The sequence below is a fragment of the Peromyscus maniculatus genome, chromosome 18 (genome assembly GCF_049852395.1).
Source record: "Peromyscus maniculatus bairdii isolate BWxNUB_F1_BW_parent chromosome 18, HU_Pman_BW_mat_3.1, whole genome shotgun sequence".
Classification (NCBI taxonomy): domain Eukaryota; kingdom Metazoa; phylum Chordata; class Mammalia; order Rodentia; family Cricetidae; genus Peromyscus; species Peromyscus maniculatus.
The window spans coordinates 6,889,711-6,908,491 of NC_134869.1; the positions used below are offsets into that span (position 1 = coordinate 6,889,711).

The 18,781-nt window shown below is 41.0% G+C and overlaps 1 protein-coding gene across 9 annotated transcripts in view; it reads right to left on the reverse strand.

The window, feature by feature from the left end:
* LOC143269255 (disks large homolog 5-like) overlaps nt 1-18,781 on the reverse strand; it is a 126,341-nt gene that overhangs the window by 32,796 nt on the left and 74,764 nt on the right. The window contains exon 1 of one of the 9 annotated variants that reach the window (XM_076554322.1): nt 13,816-13,914. The exons of the other annotated variants lie outside the window; for them this stretch is intronic. The gene's annotated coding sequence lies outside the window, so the exon portion shown is untranslated. Of the gene's footprint in view, nt 1-13,815; nt 13,915-18,781 lie in introns of those variants that run through there. 9 annotated transcript variants of the gene reach the window in all.

The following is an 18,781-nucleotide window of genomic DNA, read 5'->3' on the forward strand; positions in this document are numbered from 1 at the left end:
GAATTTTAGATGTTTTAGATGTGGAAAGCAAGGACATTTAAAAGGGGACTGTAAACAGGTCATTCCTAGAAACAATGTTTCTTCAAGCAACAATGGCAACAGAATGTCCCTTCCTTCTGGAGTATGCAGAAGGTGTGGTAAGGGAAAACACTGGACCAATGAATGTAGATGAACAAAGGACAGACAGGGTAGTCCTTTGCCTCAGTCTTTGGGAAACTCCCAGAGGGGCCTCATGCAGGGCTCCATAGCAAATCCAGTTCAAACCTTTTCTGCAGCCATAGAGGAAACCCCTGCTCAGAGCAATTAAATAACCAAATGCCTATTGGAATAAATCATGCTGGTCAGGATGATGAAACAGAGAGAATTGAAAATTCAGGAGAAAACATAAAGAAAAATTTTTGGCAAACTTCTATTAATGAACAAAGACCAAAATTAACGATAAAAATAAATGGTGTTTTGTTGTCTGGTCTAGTAGACACAGGTGCGGACGTGACCATAATTGCACAAGAATTTTGGCATCCAACTTGGCCTCTTCAGGAGGTAAACGTTCAACTGTTAGGAATTGGGACATTATCTCATGTGAAACAGAGTGCAAGATGGCTCGAATGTAGAGGTCCAGAAGGACAGAGAGGAAAATTAAAACCATATGTGGTTAACATCGCTATGAACCTGTGGGGTCAAGACTTATTGCAACAATGGAATACTCAGATTAATATCTCTCCAATCTCAGAAACAAATCATAAACTAGCACATGTTTCTGAGAGAAATATTAGAAGATATTGTTCTAATGAGTGGTCACCAGCCATCCATATTATACAAGAACAGGGCACAACAACTGATGATCTTCCAAAGACACCAACAGCTCTACCTTTAAAATGGTTAATAGACAAGTCTGTATGGGTCCAGCAATGGCCTTTAACAACAGAGAAACTCCAGGCTTTAGAAGAGCTGGTAGAAGAACAGTTAAATGCTCAGCATATTAAAGAATCAACCAGCACTTGGATTTCTCCTGTATTTGTTATTAAAAAGAAATCTGGTAAATGGAGAATGGTAACAGACCTTAGAGCAATTAACAAAGTAATTCAGCCTATGGGCTCTCTACAATCTGGGATGCCTTTGCCTACTCTGTTACCAAAAGGATTGCCTCTTATAGTTATTGATTTAAAAGACTGTTTCTTTTCAATACCCTTACAAGAAAAAGACAGAGAAAGATTTGCTTTCACAGTGCCTACTTATAATAATTCTCAACCGGTTAAAAGATTTCAATGGAGGGTCCACCCACAAGGAATGTTGAATAGCCCAACTCTGTGCCAATATTTTTTGTACAACAGCCATTGGAAGTGATACATAAAAAATTTCCTAAATCTATAATTTATCATTATATGGATGACATTTTACTAGCTGACTCAAATGCAGATACTTTAGAAAGAATGTTTGAAGAAGTAAAGAAAAATTTGCCTTGCTGGGGATTACAAATTGCTCCTGAAAAGATACAAAGAAGAGATTCTATTAATTATTTAGGATATAAAATAGAGCTACAAAAAATTAGACCCCAAAAGGTGCAAATTAGGAGAGATAGACTACAGACTCTTAATGACTTTCAAATATTATTTGGAGATATTTCTCATCTATGAACTATTGTTGAGGTAAAAAATGATGAACTGAATAATTTGTTCAAAACCTTAGAAGGTGACAAGAACTTAAATAGTCCAAGAGAATTATCACCTGAAGCTATTCTGTTGGTATTAATGGATTTTTTAGAACCTCTCAACATAGTAACTGACTCTCAGTATGCTGAAAGAGTGGTATTACATATTGAGACTGCAGAATTTATCCCTGATGCTTCAGAATTAACTTCACTATTTATTCAATTACAAGATACAATCAGGAAAAGGAGTCATCCTTTATATATAACTCACATCAGATCCCATACTGGTCCGCCAGGCCCTCTAGCACAAGGCAATAATGAGATTGATAAATTATTGATAGGAAATGTGCTGGAGGCCTCAGAATTTCATAAAAAACATCATGTCAATAGTAAAGGTTTAAAAAAGGATTTTTCTACAACCTGGCAACAAGCCAAAGAAATAGTAGAGAAATGTCCTACTTGTTCCTTCTGCAATTAAACGCCATTACCAGCAGGATGTAACCCAAAGGGTACTCAGAGGAAAGAAATCTGGCAGATGGACATGTTTCACTTTGCAGAATAATGAAAACTGAAATATGTACACCACACCATCGATACATATTCAGGATTTCAATGAGCAACTGCTTTGAGTTCTGAAAAAGCTGATTCTGTAATCACTCATTTGCTAGAAGTTATGGCCATCACGGATATACCTGCACAAATCAAAACTGACAATGCTCCATCATATGTCTCTGTTAAAATGAAACAGTTTTTTGCTTATTATAATATAAAGCATATTACAGGTATACCACATAATCCTACAGGTCAAGCAGTTATAGAAAGATCAAACAGAACTCTAAAGGATATGCTAAATAAACAGAAAGGGGTAACAAAAACCCCCAGAAATAGATTGCATAATGCTCTATTAACTTTGAATTTTCTGAATGCCAATGAGAAAGGAACAACAGTTGCAGAGAGACATTGGATAATAGAAAAAACTACAGAATTATATCAGCCTATATACTTTAAGGATATGCTGACCTCAGAATGGAAACTAGTGTATGTATTATGTTGGGGACAAGGTTTTGCTTTTGTTTCTACAGGAGAAGATAAGCTGTGAGTACCATCAAAATTGATGAAGGTTCTATTTGAACAGGAGAGACCTCTTAATTAGAGAAGGTGATAGTTCATCAACCAGCCTGAACATCCAATTTAAACTAACTTGTACCAGTAACACATGCCTTTTCATTTAATCAGATAATAACTTGCCAAAAAGGAACATCCCCAAAATTAGTCTTGGGGAAAGGTTTTTGTTTTTGTCTTTTAGGAGAATGAAGGTTAAGGAATCTGAAGAACACTGGACAAATGAGACAACTGAAGAAAAGGAACAAATCATCTATCCCAGGAAACAGAGTGAAACGGCGTATGGGTATATATTATCTAAAAAATTTTATGTCTTCCTAAATATTTGTTTCTGCTTTTCTCTAAAGATTTAACACTATTGGTCTTCTAATAGTCCCAGTTCCATTAAAATTTAAAGCTGACTTTGGAGTTGGAGAATAGCTCTCTCCTTCTTTAAACTCAAGCATGTTGTTAAAAGCAAAATGCAAACTCCTTGTATCATGCCAGAATAAAAGAGCCATCTTCTGCTATGGGAAAGGACAAAAGCCAAATTAATTAAGAGACTATTCTATTACTAATCTCAACTCTTTGATTCTATTCTGATTCTTTAAACTTTTCTTAAAGTATGAATTTGATATATAATTTACAAGATTAATATATATATATACATACATTTTAAACTTTGTTAAGATATGGTCATATAGAGTATTAACTAATTCTAGAAAAAAGGCTTCAATTAGCTGCATATATATGTCTTTGTATTCAGTCTCATCAGTTTTCTGCAGGAAATCACGGCCAGGCCTAACATCAACTGAAGTTTCCAGGAAGAAGATGGGGCCCCACAACAACAACAGTTCCACGTGGACAATAATAATATCATTAAGTTGACAAACAGCATCTACAGATCAACTTTGAAATACAAGGTGCTCAGAGCAATTTTGAGATGACTAGCTGAGATGATCCAGTCTCAAAGACTACTTGAATAAGGACTTGAGATAAACCCTGAACTTTGGCATTATACACAGACTGGATAATGAAGGATATAGTTACCTTTCCTAGAATTTGAGAATTAACCTAAATTTTTTTTTTCAGGATAAAGATAACTTCACCCATACCCAGCAGGAAGCAATTTTAAGAATACGACACCCACATTCCCAAAGGGGTGGTGTGGGGTGGGTGGTTTTTTGGTCCTTTTAATGGGTTTTGGGTCTGGGATAATTTTCATTGTTTAGGGAGGTTGGTTATAAGTTGTTGTCAAGGGTTAGGAAAAAGGCTAAGCAAAGGAGATTAGATTTAGGGTTCTTCTTTAAAAAGACAAGACAAGACAAGACAAGACAAGACAAGACAAGACAAGACAAGACAAGACAAGAAAAGAAAAGAAAAGAAAAGAAAAGAAAAGAAAAGAAAAGAAAAGAAAAATACAATTACTAGTTTTAAATACTTTACATTGGATTGGATTGTTTTATATTGTATACAAATTTAAAATTGATATTGTTAGAAAATGCTATATTTATATTTCTAATTGTATTTATACAATTCATTTAACAATGTAATGCAATTTTCTGATCTTTGAACGTTATTATTACCAACTATTAGGATATAAAGAAATGAAAGTTAGTAGATAGACATTACAATAGAACTTGTAGTCATATTAGATATGTTTTAAAAATTGAGCAGATATATTTTAGACAGGTCATCTTCAAACCCTTCAGAGATCTACAGAATATGGCATTTAAAATGTTTGATAACTTAGAAATTTTTCTTTTTTGAGACATGTTGGCTCCTGGCAGTACCAATCTACTTCAGAGAAAATATGGGCATTGATGAAACTGCATATGGAGTTAACTTTCATTGTGGCAAAAGTTGGCCACTGGACAACAAAGTATCCTCGAATCAACAGGACAAAATGAACAGACAGGACATGAAACAAAGGACTACTGATTCTTGCCAAAACAAGTGTAGTTATAGCTTTATCAAAAGGCAACTTCTGAGGCCAGGACAATATGGCACCATCCCTGAAGTAGCCTTCACAATCCAGAAAAGGTACAGTGCCCTTTTCTTCGAATGCAGCTGAACAGGCAGTGGGCTGATGGCTTCTATTGTGCAATGGAACAGCAGCTGAAACAGTTATTCTTGAAGAGTAACTAAGCTCACGCCTCTCAATAGTAGACTGGCATTTAATAGAGGGATGTGGAGAAGAAAGGGATGCTGAGATGAAGCCATATATACACAGCCAAGAAGAATGGACAGCTGAATTAAAAAACCGTCAACAATTTCCAGAATTTAAAATCTTGAATCATGACATGACACTAGTGGAATTCACGTGTTTCTGGTACATGGACTGCTCTCACCCAATGTGAGGTTGAACTGTTGACCTTGTGTACATCCTACTTCACAAATGAGTCTGCCAGATACGCTAAGCCTATAGGCTGAAGATGATACCCCAACACTGCGGAGAAACCTCAGGTGACCATCCAGGCAGCTGGCTGTTTCTGTCAACTCACAAATTTTTTAGAAGTTGCTTGCATGCACTTCCTGTTTTTATTTTTTGTTAGCTAATATTATTTCCTTCTTGGGTCTCTGAGGGAGTTGAAGGTTAGTTAGTTATAGTTGAAGATTAGTTATTTATAATTGAAGATTAATTAGGATAGAAAGTGAATTAGATACATTTTGGACTTACCAAAATAGTATAGGAAATGGAATTATTTTCTCTGATTTGTTTTATAAAAATGGACTAAAAATTGTTTAGGTATTTATTACTTGTATATATTGTATATAGTTATTGTACTTTTGTATATAGTTTTTCTTTTGTTAGTTATAACCTTTTGCTTTTTTCTTTTTATTAAAATAGAAAAGAGGAAATATGGTGGTATTTTATTTGTACTGAAATGTGATTTTAATTGTATGTTAATAAATAAAGTTGCCCGGGAGTCAGAGCTATTAGAGCCATAGCAAGATCGTGGAAGTGGTGGCGCACGCGTTTAATCCCAGCGCTTGATAGACAGAGCTAGGTAGATCTCTGGGTGTTCAGGTATACAGCCAGCATTGGAGACATATGCCTTTAAGACCTGGAGGGCTGTACTTACAGGCAGTGACGAGGCAGTCATGTGTTTGGGTTTACAACCAATGAGAAGGCAGAAAAGAAAGACTATGTAAAGACATACACACAGGAAGTAGCTCTCTTTCAGAGAAGTAGGAACACCGCAGGAGGAAGGGTAAGATTTTAGCTCTGAGGTCTGACCTCTTGGCTTTCTCTTTTACATTGGTTCTGTGTTTCTTATTTAATAAGATGGTTGGTTACATCTACACTGAAGAAATGAGACCCTCTGTCTCATTCAGCTTCAAACAAGTCATGCAGACACATGCAGAATTCGAGTCTTCATGAGTCACCCATTATAATGTAAGACTTTGTGATGCCACACATTAGAGTTATTCATATTACTATAAGTAATCCCATACCTATACTCCTGTATTAACCTCAATAAACTCATTAATTTGAGGGAAAAGGAATTACACAGTCTTCCCTGAGAGGCAGGTACATAAAGGGGAACTGATAAGTAATACAAATGGCCAACTTCTGGCTTCCTTTTTATTTTCTGTACTGAGACAAAGGCTTAGTAGGCTGTGTCTTCCACCAGCAGGCTGCCTCTTCCAGTTGTCTGGCTCAGGACAGATAGGTATGTTCACAGTCAGTCCTGAACATGGTCACCTGAAGCTTCATGTGATCACCCAGACTGTCACCCACAGTCAGAGTACCTCGTTTGGTCCTGTGCTTGTTCCAGCCAGAGTCCAAGAGTTTCCAGCTTAGGTAAGCTATCTCTGTGGTTTTCCCCATCATGATCTTGACCTCACTCTGGTTGTTTATGGATGTTTGAACATTTAGAAATAGAAAAAAGGAGCTGGGCATAGTGATGCATGCCTTGATCTCAACCAATTGGGAAATGAGGAGGAGAACTAAAGAATGACTGCAGTGCAAGTTCCAGGAGAGCCTGTGTCTCAAAATAGTCAAGTTAACTGTGCCACCATTCTCATGGCTGCTGAGGCCAGATTTGGGGAATCTGAAGCCAGGCTGTATCCTGAGCAGCTGTGAATAAGCTTGAGGAGGCTCTCCCTTGGGTCACCTGAACCATGTAAAAAGGAGAAGACCCCTGAGACACTCCCCTGCCTGTAGAAGACAGGAAAATTGACATTCACAGAGAGGGAGTCTCAAGCCTGAACATTGACAACCGGCTAGGCAAAGTCTTATCTCCCAGTTCATTTCCTGAACATGATCCAACTACCAAGAGTGGGCTGAGATGAATATTGTAGAAGACAGATACTGTCCCCTGTCAGCTTGATCTCAGGGCATTTGGAAGAACATGAACCCTCCTCTGGATGGGACATCAGTGAGATAAGAAGCAGGACCATGCAGAAGGGATTTCTGTCTTTGCTGGGTAAATAACAATATATCCTGGGCAGGGTATCTATTCATGGAAGTGTGATGTTCCACAACTGATTGTTAGAAAGACCAAGCTGTCTGAGGCCTCAACTATACAGCTGACTCCAGGCCTCTTTCTAATTACTGGGATTTGCAGGCAATCCTTTATACTTTTCCATCTAGATCTACTGCCTCATCTCTGGATTCATGTGAGCAATCACATTCTCTGAGTATCTTCCCACTCTCTCTATACCACCTCTCTCCTCTGATTTCTTTACCCCCAATACTGTCATCTATGTTCTTAAAATAGTTTATACATCAGTTTAGGGGACATGCCTTGCTCCCAAATTCCAGTATATCCACAACGTTTTTGGTCTTCAATAGACTCTATTTAGAAATAAAGTTGAAAATCACATTTATTTGCTTAAAGCTTCAAAATCTGAAATGACACAGAACACCCAAAAGTTTCATCAGTCCTAGGTTGCAAGGACCATGCTTAGGTCCAGAGATTTGGTTGGAGAACATGCATTCCATGCTGACCATGTGACCTGGATTCTCTTTATAGCAATATCATGATAAGAAATGTAGTGTTTTGATATAACAAAGCTGTATGATGCAACAACTCTTGAGTCTCTCCCCTTGCCTGTCATGTCCTCCTAATGGATCTTGTACCCAAAGCTAGCAGTGCCACCTCTGCAAGAGCATGTGGATTGGAACAGGTGGTTCCAAAACTAGGCGTTTGGTTTTGTTTACTGGTTGAAGCACCATAGCAGTGATCTACATCATGTTCTACTCCATGATTGTATGCCTGGTTTGTGTGTATGTGTGAATATGTGTGTGTGTGTGTGTGTGTGTGTGTGTGTGTGTTTATGTTTCATTCATGATGCCTCTCCATATCAATATTGAACTCTGACTTGCCACTACATTTTCCTCAGTCTATGTTTCAAGGATTGGGTCATCATACTCTTTCCATGAATTGCTTGCTTTCAATATCTGAGAGCTTACCTGGTCTTAGTGGCTCCAACCAGACCTGTCCAGAGCTAGGCACATCTTCACTAATGACCTCATAGCTTGAGTTAGCTCTACTGCCACTCTGGGGGAATCTTCATAACTAACTATGTGACTTAGAGCCCACCAATGTCTACAAGTCTGAGGATTTCCCTGGGGGATTGTTCACTTCAGAGGTCTCATCCCTACTTCTCCCCATTGTCCTAACCTCATTTCTATGCATTCTTTCTTTCTCAAATTATTGATTATGAATTTTAAGGAGGGGAAAATCCAACCCTGGACAGTGCATGCAAAGTGAGCTTTCAACTTCATTTAGATAAAGTTTCTAATGAAGCAGAGGCCTAGATTTCTGGCTTTGGAAGGAGGATTATTACTAATGGCTTCCATTGTGAACCCAGAGGCTCCTGAAAATGGCAACTTGGATTCAAGTCGGTTTTTGGTAAGGTATGTAGAAGGGATGAAATAGATATACCAGTTGACATCAGCACATGGACATTCTACTGTATCCTGGAGAGCCCTGGCATTCCATGTGATGTCACCAGTGTTGTAACAACACCAACTGTCCTTGGGGCATTTGTGCAGTGTCTCATGTTTCACCTACAGACATGGTGACTAGACTGAACAGGATTCTTGGAAGACAGGATGGAGAGCACAGGGAGACCAAAGGGAAGCAGAAGGAAGATGGCCTTCAGTCTCCATGTCACACATCAAGAAATACATGGTTCTGGGGAAAGCGCAGTGAGTCCTGGGAAAGGGATGGGGAGCTTCCTGAAGGAGGATGGCTTGAGCTGATCCTTCCAGGAGTGGGGCTAAGCAGGTGAAAATTTCTGAGAAGCAATGGGCCTATTTTAGTCCTCAGAGTTCTTCAAGAGCAGAACAAAGTTGAGGATTTTCAAGGTTAGTTTGGCAGAGAGCCAGAGATGGTCAAGGCTGCAGCTGTTCTGTTGAGGGCCCTCTGCTTTCACTCTGAGTGGGAAGGAAGCACATGGGGACTAAAGAGGTTTCAGTACCAGCCCTGCACTTCACCCACACTGGATGTCTTTTGGTGTGTCACTAGTAACAGGAAGAGTAAAGTCCCTTGGACACAGCTAGAGGTTCTCACATTTTAAATGACAACCACTAGCAGGGCAGGAACCACCAAGTATTGCTGCATGTCAGTGACCCCTAAGGTTTCTGAGTTCCTTTCCTCTCACTAGCCAGTCATCTTCCTTCTACCTTGAGTGCAAAATGGAACATCACTCTTCCTCTAAGTATTTATTCTTGGTGTCAGAGGGCTCACCTGTGGATGCCCAGTCCTTAGGTATTTTCAGTCATACCATTCAATAGTTGATAACACCTTTGCTAACATCATGATGGTTAGAATGCATTCTGCTGAAGCTTTTGGCAAAAGTTTCATCATTACCTATATGACATCATTTTTTCTGACAGGACCCACATAATCCTCCACCATCCTCATATATTGTAACTGCCCCATGGATCTTCTCTAATGTGTTTGTTCACCTTATGGAACATATCTTCCTTTCCCATTATCCTGAGCTAATTTCTTAGCATCCTTTATTTCTCATCTTATTAGTTAGCATTCTTCAGGATGAGAAGAGCCATTCTTGGACAGTGTTTGGAAATTGAGTCTTGCCCTCCACACACGATGAACTATTGAATTAGAATGAACTAGAATCAATCAGTGAGATCTCTGGATTGGAATGATGAGGTACTGAAGGCCCTACTCTGTCCCAGAGAAGGCTGCTGGAAAGGGCAGCTTGGCTTTTGGTGAATTGGAGAAGAGTTTGTTATCAGATAGGTGATGACATTAGCAGTGACCCTAACAGTCTCTTCTCTAGAAATTCGATTGCATCCTGGTGAGTCATTGGCATCTTTTGTGAAATCACCAGTGTTGTGGCAATGCCAACTGCCCTTGAGGCATTCATTAAGTACTTACAGGGTTCACCAATTGACATGTAGGCAAAACTGAGCACACTGATTGGCATGGAAAGCACTGGTTTTCTAAGCAGGAGTTGATGTCAGAATTGGTTCTTCTCTTAATGGGGTTCAGTAGCTGTGATCATCTGAAGCAATGGGCCTATGCAGGTTATCTGGGTTCCAAAAGAGCAGATCCAAAGTGGAGGATTTCTGAGGGCAGAGGGCCAGGAAATGTCAGGGATGCTGCTGTTGTGCTGGGACCTTTTTCAGTTCATTATGATTGGCAAAGAATGCTAAAGGAGGCCCAGAACCACTAATGAGGTATCAGGGTAGCATGTTGCTGCACTTTATTCTCAGTGGATTTCGGTAGATCTCATGAATATCTGATATAAATACCAGGAAGGGAAACTTTCCATCCATGTACTTAGGTCTGAGACATTCAGTTGCTTTAAGTCCTGCACACAGGTTATCAGGGAAGAGAGCTGCAAAGCACTAGGCAGTCCAGGACTTTCTTGCATCACATCGGCTGACAATTCCAAACCAACATGGCTGGCCTTGCTTATGCCTTTCAGGGACAGTGGGGCTGCAGTAGGGCCTAAGGCATATATCTATCCTCAGAGATTGAAGACAGACACATGGCTTATGGTCCCCAGTTTAAGGATATCTGCTCTGATATTTGAGGGCTTCACTGGGTGCCATGCATTTCCTCTCCCTCAGGCCTCCTCTTGGGACTCCACATGATCTCTCTTGGCCCTATGCCATTTGTCTGTACAAATTCACTGTGTTTATGTACCTACAGGGACTACTAGGAAGGCATCATCCACACCCTTCTTCCTCACTGCACAGGAGGAGCAGCTGAACCAGGTGGATAAACTGACCCTTCAGCTACAGATGATGACCAATGAGAGGAATGAACTGCTGGAATTCCTCAGTCCTTCTGTGTGTGACCAGAAGGCCTGGAATTCATCGCTGCTCCTCTCAGCTTGTTTCTTATACTATGAGACAGTGCCACCTACCTGCATTTCTCTGACATCCTAACTGTGTGTGGGTTTATGTGTGTGAAGTGCTCTCTAAGGGGCCCAAATGTTGCAAACATGGCAGTGGCAGGTCTTGCCCTTTTCACTTCACTCTCCCTTGATAAACCATTAGACTACATTCCTAAGTTTAGTCCTCAAAGTCCATTCCCTTTAGCAGACACTGACTCATTCTTGAAACTAAACACCAAAGTCCAATAATCAAAATTTATTACTTGAATACACTGAGATCTCAACAACTCACCCTAGCACAGATTAACCTATTCTACCTAAAAACCCACTGCTGAAAAAAGCCTGCTGCTTGCTGCCTGCCTTTGCGTGATCCAGAGGCAGACTCCCAATGCCATGCTTGCCCTGCTGGGGTAATAAATCTCCTTGTGCTGAGGATTGTGTGTCTGAGTGTGTTGTGTACTGTCTAAGAGGCTCCCTTACAGTGTGTGTGTGTGTGTGTGTGTGTGTGTGTGTGTGTGTGTGTGTGTCCTTCCAGATCCTGCGAGTCAGAGCTTGATAGTAGTTCTGAATATTCACATGTCTCAAAGATTTCAGGTGATGTAAGTGCTGAGGCCAGGGAGCCCCACATTGAGCAACACTGCTCTCAGCTTTGTGCTCATCCTGGTGCCTCATTGGAATCCCCTTGGGAGTTTATAAATCCATCTGAATGTAGTGCCTCCTCTTTGGAAACACTGATTATGAGTTCTGGGTATCCTTGTAAAGAAAAGAATCTCTGTTCCCAAGGCAGTGGAAATGTCATTGCAGATTTCAGATAGACCTGAATCTGTGGCACAGACTCCTTAGACCTTCTTAGAGAGCTAGTGTACCCCCTCCAGGCCTACACAGGGAGCTGATGTAGTCCTGTCTCCTTCCCAATTAACACCCAGCCTTTCCTGGCCATGGGACAGTAAGGCAAAGTCTAATACACATCAGGAGGTCCAGTACATAGAATTCAGGGTGTGACATCCAGTGGGCTACGGTAGTATAAAACAGAACCTTAATGCATGTGATCCCTGCCGCCTGTGTTCATGGGGTTCTTTGCTCCTGGGGTCATGCCCTACCACAGGCTGAAATCTGAGCTGGAGATGCTGAAAACACAGCATAAGAAGGAGATGTCAGATGTAAAGAAATTCCCCAAGGAGATTTGTGAGGCTTCTTACAATTGCAAGGAGCTGAGTAAGCACACCAACTCCTACCGGTGAGTGCCTAATTTAGATGGGACCCCTGAAATTGTTAAGGACTGCTTCTGGTAGTCTGAAGTTTTTCCAGTCCTGCCTGACCCAGCTGTCAGGAGGAATCTGTCCCACCTACCTCCTGAAGCCAAATGGTCCCAAAGACACACACAGAGGCTTATAGTACTTACAAACTGTATGGCCAATGGCTTAAGTTTCTGGCTAGCTAGCTCTATCATCTTAAGTTAACCCATTTCTATTAATCTGTTTGCCACATGGCTGCTGCATGGCCAGGCTGCTGGCATGTTTCTCCTTGGGTGGCAGCTGGCATCTCCTCCACCTCTGACTTTCTTTTCTGTTTCTCCTGGATTTTTCTGCCTGGTTCCATCCTGCCTTGCCATAGGCCAAAGCAGCTTACTTATTAACCAATGGGAGTAACACTTATTCACAGCACACAGAAGACATCCCACAGCAGCTTCTTCCCTTCTTCACCTGTGAACAAAACCTGGGCTGTGGTTCTAGCCTGTTTACCTCTTAGCAAGCAGCCTGCCTTATAGCTCTTAGACTTTTGCCTCCTAAACTGAGTTCTCCTAAGAGTGAAGAGTCTAAGAGCCCCTCCCAACATTTTCCTGTCAACTTCTGGAGCTTCTAGAGAGAAAACATGGTTTGCACCATGAATGGTTTCTGTGGCTCTGGCAAGAGCTTACAGAGCTGGTTTCTATGGGAAACATGGATGGAATGTATTCCCATTGGGTCCTCTGTCCCCCTTAGGGCATGGTTTTCCTCTACCTGCTCATGTTTCCCCAATACTGTGAACAGTTAAGCACCAGGGGGTGTGTGGAGGAAGTGGGGGATCCAGTTTTCATAGGTACATGGATCCCTTTTGCTGTCAGCGTATTCAGAAGTAGTTTGAATCTTTCTGCAATTTGGCTATTCTCTGGCTTTGGCCTGCACCTGAGTGATGCTGCAATGGCTAATGCGGGTTCCTGCCCAGGGTTCATGGGGATGGGGACATGGGACCTTGCAGGAAGGATGGTATTGGGAGGCAGGAGGGGCAGATGGAGGTAGAGCTCATCATTTTTGGTGACATTTCAGCACCCTCTACTGTCAGCTCCTGAGTGAATGGACTCAGCTAAAGGAAAAAGTGAGCATGTTGAAAAAGAACTACAGAAACCTGCAGGGGGAGCAGATTTCACTACAAGAGTCCTGCAAGGAGGCAAGGAGGCTCTGAGAGGAGGCTCATGAGAAGATCTATGACCTCTGCACAAAGCAGCAGCAGGTAAGTTGAAGCAGCAGGACCAAGATGCCCACTTGTCTAACCATACACACACATACACACACCCATGTAACCATCTACTCACTTATCCAACTGACCCATCCCATCCAATAGTTCATTTCTGTGATCATTCACAAGTCTTTCTGAGGAGTTAGCCTCTTGGAAGGCACTGCATGACTGCCAAGGAATCCTACTGCTCTGCTAAAAGTTGCAGTCCATTGAGGGAGAAGAGTAAATCACATGTCACTCACCTATGTGTCAGTATGGTAGGAGCGGTGTTATGATGGGAGTCACTTAGGGAGTAGCACAGCGATCTGAGTGAGTGAGGTCAAGTGTCTTGGTCTCATTTGCTTGGCAGGGGTCATATGAGATCAGAGACACGAACAGCATGGAAGGAGGAATGTCCTCTACAAAAATCAAGCAATGGATCTATTTTAAAATTAATAAGTAGACTTCTTTTCTTTCACAGCATAGAAGTAACTTTCCAGGAAATGTCTGGTTTGTCTTACTGGCTTCACACAGAGAACCTGACATTTTGATGCCCACTCTAACATGTATATGGCTGAGTCCTTAGAAAAGATTCCTCCTCATAGTTGTATAGAGTGCGCATTTCAGGAAAGTGCTGTGGGTGACCCAAGTAGCCTCCTACTGACTGACCTGGGGCTGTTTTCACATAATATGCACTGTAATCCAGTCAAAAGTTGTTGGGTAATGACAACGGAGATTTCCATTTTCAAGTGCAATCAATGTCTTTTGTGTCAGAATCTGGGCAGGTTTAGTGAGGAGACTATGATGGGTCAACTTGGATCTATCAGGAGGCTTCATGTCCAGCCCTCTTCCATGGGCACTTGGTATTGTGTGGTCAAACTCAGTTGTGCAGAGGTTGTTACTTATATGTACAGTCATTGAGTCTGTGATAAAAACTGTCCTAGGAGGGGAAATAATTTCAGGCCAGGGCAGAAAAGCCTGGTTGTGTCTAAAAAGCTTGTAGACAGCAGGGAGGACCCACTACCTCTCCCTGTAGTACAAAAGGAGTTGCAACATTCCAGCCTCCTCCCTTCCCCTTCTGGGTTCAAGACAGGTGTGTGTATTTGTGTGTTTTCTTATGTGTAATCTTGTGGGTATGAAAATATGTGTTTGAGCCTCTATGTGTATGTTTACTCACTCACGGAACAATGGAACATCTTTAAGAATGGTGTAGACAGATTTGAATGAGAAAGTACTGTGCCTAATCTGGTTAGTACCACTTTGCATCAGTCAAAGAACAGATGGTGCTGTCCATCATTCTGCATGTCCACACAGCTAACTGCAACAAAAGACAGAAAACTGATGAAGGCTAAAAGGTTTTCAGGTATTTTCAGGTTTTTCAGGTAGAGGCAGAATTATTTATCTACAAAGAAATCCTCGGGATAAAAACAAAGTAATAGGGTCTATAAAGGTGAGAAAGAAGCTACTGAGAAGAGGAAAGGCTGCCTGAGAGTTTGTGTCCTCTGTTCTGGGTGAATGGTGGCTGACCATTGATGACTTCCCTGCATCCTGTTTTGTTTTCTCCTCGTCATCTGCTGCCATTTTCCTTTCACCTTTGCCCAACCTTGGTTCAGCTAACCTTGTCCTTGGAGCTTGGCCTGGACTCTATTCTCTGAGAAATTCTGAAATGCAGAGATGCTTGTGACTGCATCTCAGCCCAGCAGAAGTCCCACAGCTATGCTGAGGTGTGAGAAGAGGCTGTCTCAGTGCACCCCTTAGGCTCACCACACTCTAACGCACCCACTCCATGTTGTCTCTGCAGTACTCAGAAACTGCTTTTATTCCAAACTTCTTCATACTGAGTTAAAATCGGCCTGATGGAAGGTTGGAAGAAATGAGAAATATCAGATATTAGTAGGAGTGTAAGATGTTGTAGCCCTGTGAGAAGCTCTTTAAAATTATTCAGAATGTTGAATGCAGACTCCAAGTGGACCATTGATTCCAGAATGGAATGTAGGTGTCCACAGAGAAGAGAGGACAACAGGGTTACAGCAGGATTCATCAGAACACCACCAACTAGAAACTACTCAGATGCACATCCTTGATGAGTGCAAACATACAATGTGGTCCATGGCATATAGTTAAACATGGAAAAATACATGCAATCCTTTCACTGTTAGTCAACCTTCTGTTACTCAAAGAAATCCCTGACACAGTCATCTTACTTGGAGGAAAGGTTAATATAGACTCCTGAGTTTAGAGATTTTCTAGTTTCTGAGCATGTTGCTTTGGACCTAAATTGAGGCAACCTGTGCTTTAGAGAGCTTCTTTAGGAGGAAGCTGCTCTCCCTGGAGGCACTGGGAAGCATTGAGTGAGAGCAAGGGGCTGGCCCATTGCCATCCAGTGGTCCTGTGCTGGGGAACTAAGCTTTCAATTCACAGACTGGAGAACTTGCTAGGAGAGCTTGGATTACTGGTAAAGGATCCCTGGGGTTCACCTATCTGTGTACAGGTTTACAAGGCAAGCATTACAATGACTGATCTGCATATTGAATTCTTCTCCCAGATCACCAGGCATGCATATGTTATACAGACACACAGGCAGGCAACACCTGCACATATAAAGTAAAAAAAAAAAATGAAAAATTATCTAAACATCATAAAAGTACACAATTTTCTCCACATCACTGTGTTCAGAGCATCTTGCGTTTTCCTTTCTCTCTACTGGAATCTGGGTAGAGGGGCTGTGGGTTAATGAAAGGTCACTTTCTTCTTCATAGTATCCCAGGTGATCTCATATTACATCAGCATGATTTAACTATCCCTGTACAACTGTAAGCACATTATAAAGTTAGAGTAAGTGGCAATGTCCCTTGAGGGACATTTTTTAGTATCTCAAATTTAAATATGATAAACATCAATATTCTCCCTTCTTTTAGAATGAATGTTTTTATTTATTTGTTTATTTTTATTTTTATATCCTAACCAAAATTTCACCTCCATCCTCTCCTCTCAACCCTCCACCCACCTCCACTCTTCCTGACCTCCATCCATTCCTCCTTCTCTTTTTTCTCTTCAGAAATGGGCAGGCCTCCTATGAATATCTGTCTGTCATGTTATATCTAGTTGTGGTGGGACTAGGCATGACCTCTTCTATTAAGGCTGGATGTAGCAATTCAGTAGGAGGAATGGGGTCCAAAAGCAGGAATTAGAGACAAGCTCTGCTCCCACTGTTAGGAGTCTCACCAGAAGACCAAGTTATACACCTGTAAAATATCTGCAGAGTGCCTAGGTCAGTCCCATGCAAGCTACCTGGTTGGTGGTTCACTATGAACCTAGGTTAGTTAGTTCTGTGGAATGCTTCTGGGGCTCCTGACACCACTATCAAATACAAAAATTTAATTGTTTATTCACTAATTTACATGCATTGGTGTTTTTTCTTCATATATGCCTGTGTGGGGGTGTAGATTCCTCTAGAACTGGAGTTACAAACAGTTATGAGCTGCATCGATTTTTTTCATTATTTTAAAAATTAATTATTTCATATGATGTATGGAAATCTACCGATCAAATTTAAAATAATAATATCTATCCATTTACTTATTTTGAGAGGGGGAAATACATACATACATATGATAGAGAATGAACATACACAACACATCATGCCATTCTGTCATTCTGTTTATATAGAGGTCAATGAACAAATTAGGAGGAGTAAGCTCTTTCCTTCCACCCAACTTTCCATGATCAACTCATGGATTTCTGCCTTAGAGAATTTTCTTGTGGTTCTGAAAGTTAGAGAATATTATTATTAAAGTGCATTGTGAAAAATTTGAGCTGAATTTTGTTTCAAATGAATGACACTCTTAATAAAAGTTCACTGTAGTGGGAAGAATTCTTGATGGGAGGAGGGTTGCTATGTGTCTAGCTTGAAGAAACTGCTTGTCCAGAGTAATTCATGGGAAAAGGCAAAAGTGAAGTTACTCTGCCATGCAGGTAAGTGAGTTCACTGGAAATAACCAGTGAAAAAGCACCAAGGAAGGTTCCAGGGTGAGTCATTGAAATGCCATGTTCCTTCTTGGCATTGTGCCTTTGAGAGTCTGTCCTATGTGTCCCGTGCACTTCCCTGGTATAAGGCTATTGGTCATTTGTGCTATGCAGGCCGCTGTGGACAGTTCAGGTTTTAGCATTTAACCAGTTACAGCAATAATCACATACTTATCCCAATATAACATTCTTACAAAAGTCAAAATTTCCAAGATACTTCAGAAGTTAAATAGCCTTTGTGGTTATTGCATGTTTTAGAATACTAATGTCAGCCGGGCGGTGGTGGTGCACGCCTTTAATCCCAGCACTCGGGAGGCAGAGACAGGCGGATCTCTGTGAGTTCGAGGCCAGCCTGGGCTACCAAGTGAGCTCCAGGAAAGGCGCAAAGCTACGCAGAGAAACCCTGTCTCGAAAAACCAAAAAAAAAAAAAAAAAAAAAAAAGAATACTAATGTCTCAGCCGGGTGGTGGTGGCGCACGCATTTAATCCCAGCACTCAGGAGGCAGAGGTAAGTGGATCTCTGTGAGTTCGAGGCCAGCCTGGACTACCAGGTGAGTTCAAGGAAAGGCGCAACGCTACACAGAGAAATCCTATCTCGGAAAAAAAAAAAAAAGAATACTAATGTCTCAAAGACTTAGTCAAAAAATATTCCAGGTAAATGAAGTACCTTGTATATTTCAATCTCCAGATACTTTTAAAACAAAAGTTATTGAAAAATGGATGCAAAATTACATGAACGGAACAAGATATACATGGGTTCACCTATAAATTTATATAAATGCTGCACTTCAGGATCAAATATGAACACATTTCATTAATTATAGACAGACTTTAGGCTTTATTTCATACTTGATGGCATTCAGAATATGCTATATCAAAACATGGGGCTTGACATAGGACGTTATTTGAGTGGATGTATTAATGTGAGGAAAGACTCAGATCTCCCCTGAAAACCTAAAAAGGACTTCCTGACAATTTCCTGAAGCAGGTCAGAAGCACCACATGTCCCTTCATGGAGGAAAGGTGCAGCGTCACATCTGAAGACTGATGAAGGCACACAGAGAGGACATGATCCAAAAGCCCTCACTATTTGCCATTCATCTGATTGACTCCTATTCATTTTGACACACATATCATTACATTCCACTTTCCATCAACTCTAGAATGAATTCTCAGGTCTACTACATGCTCTAATAGGCACAG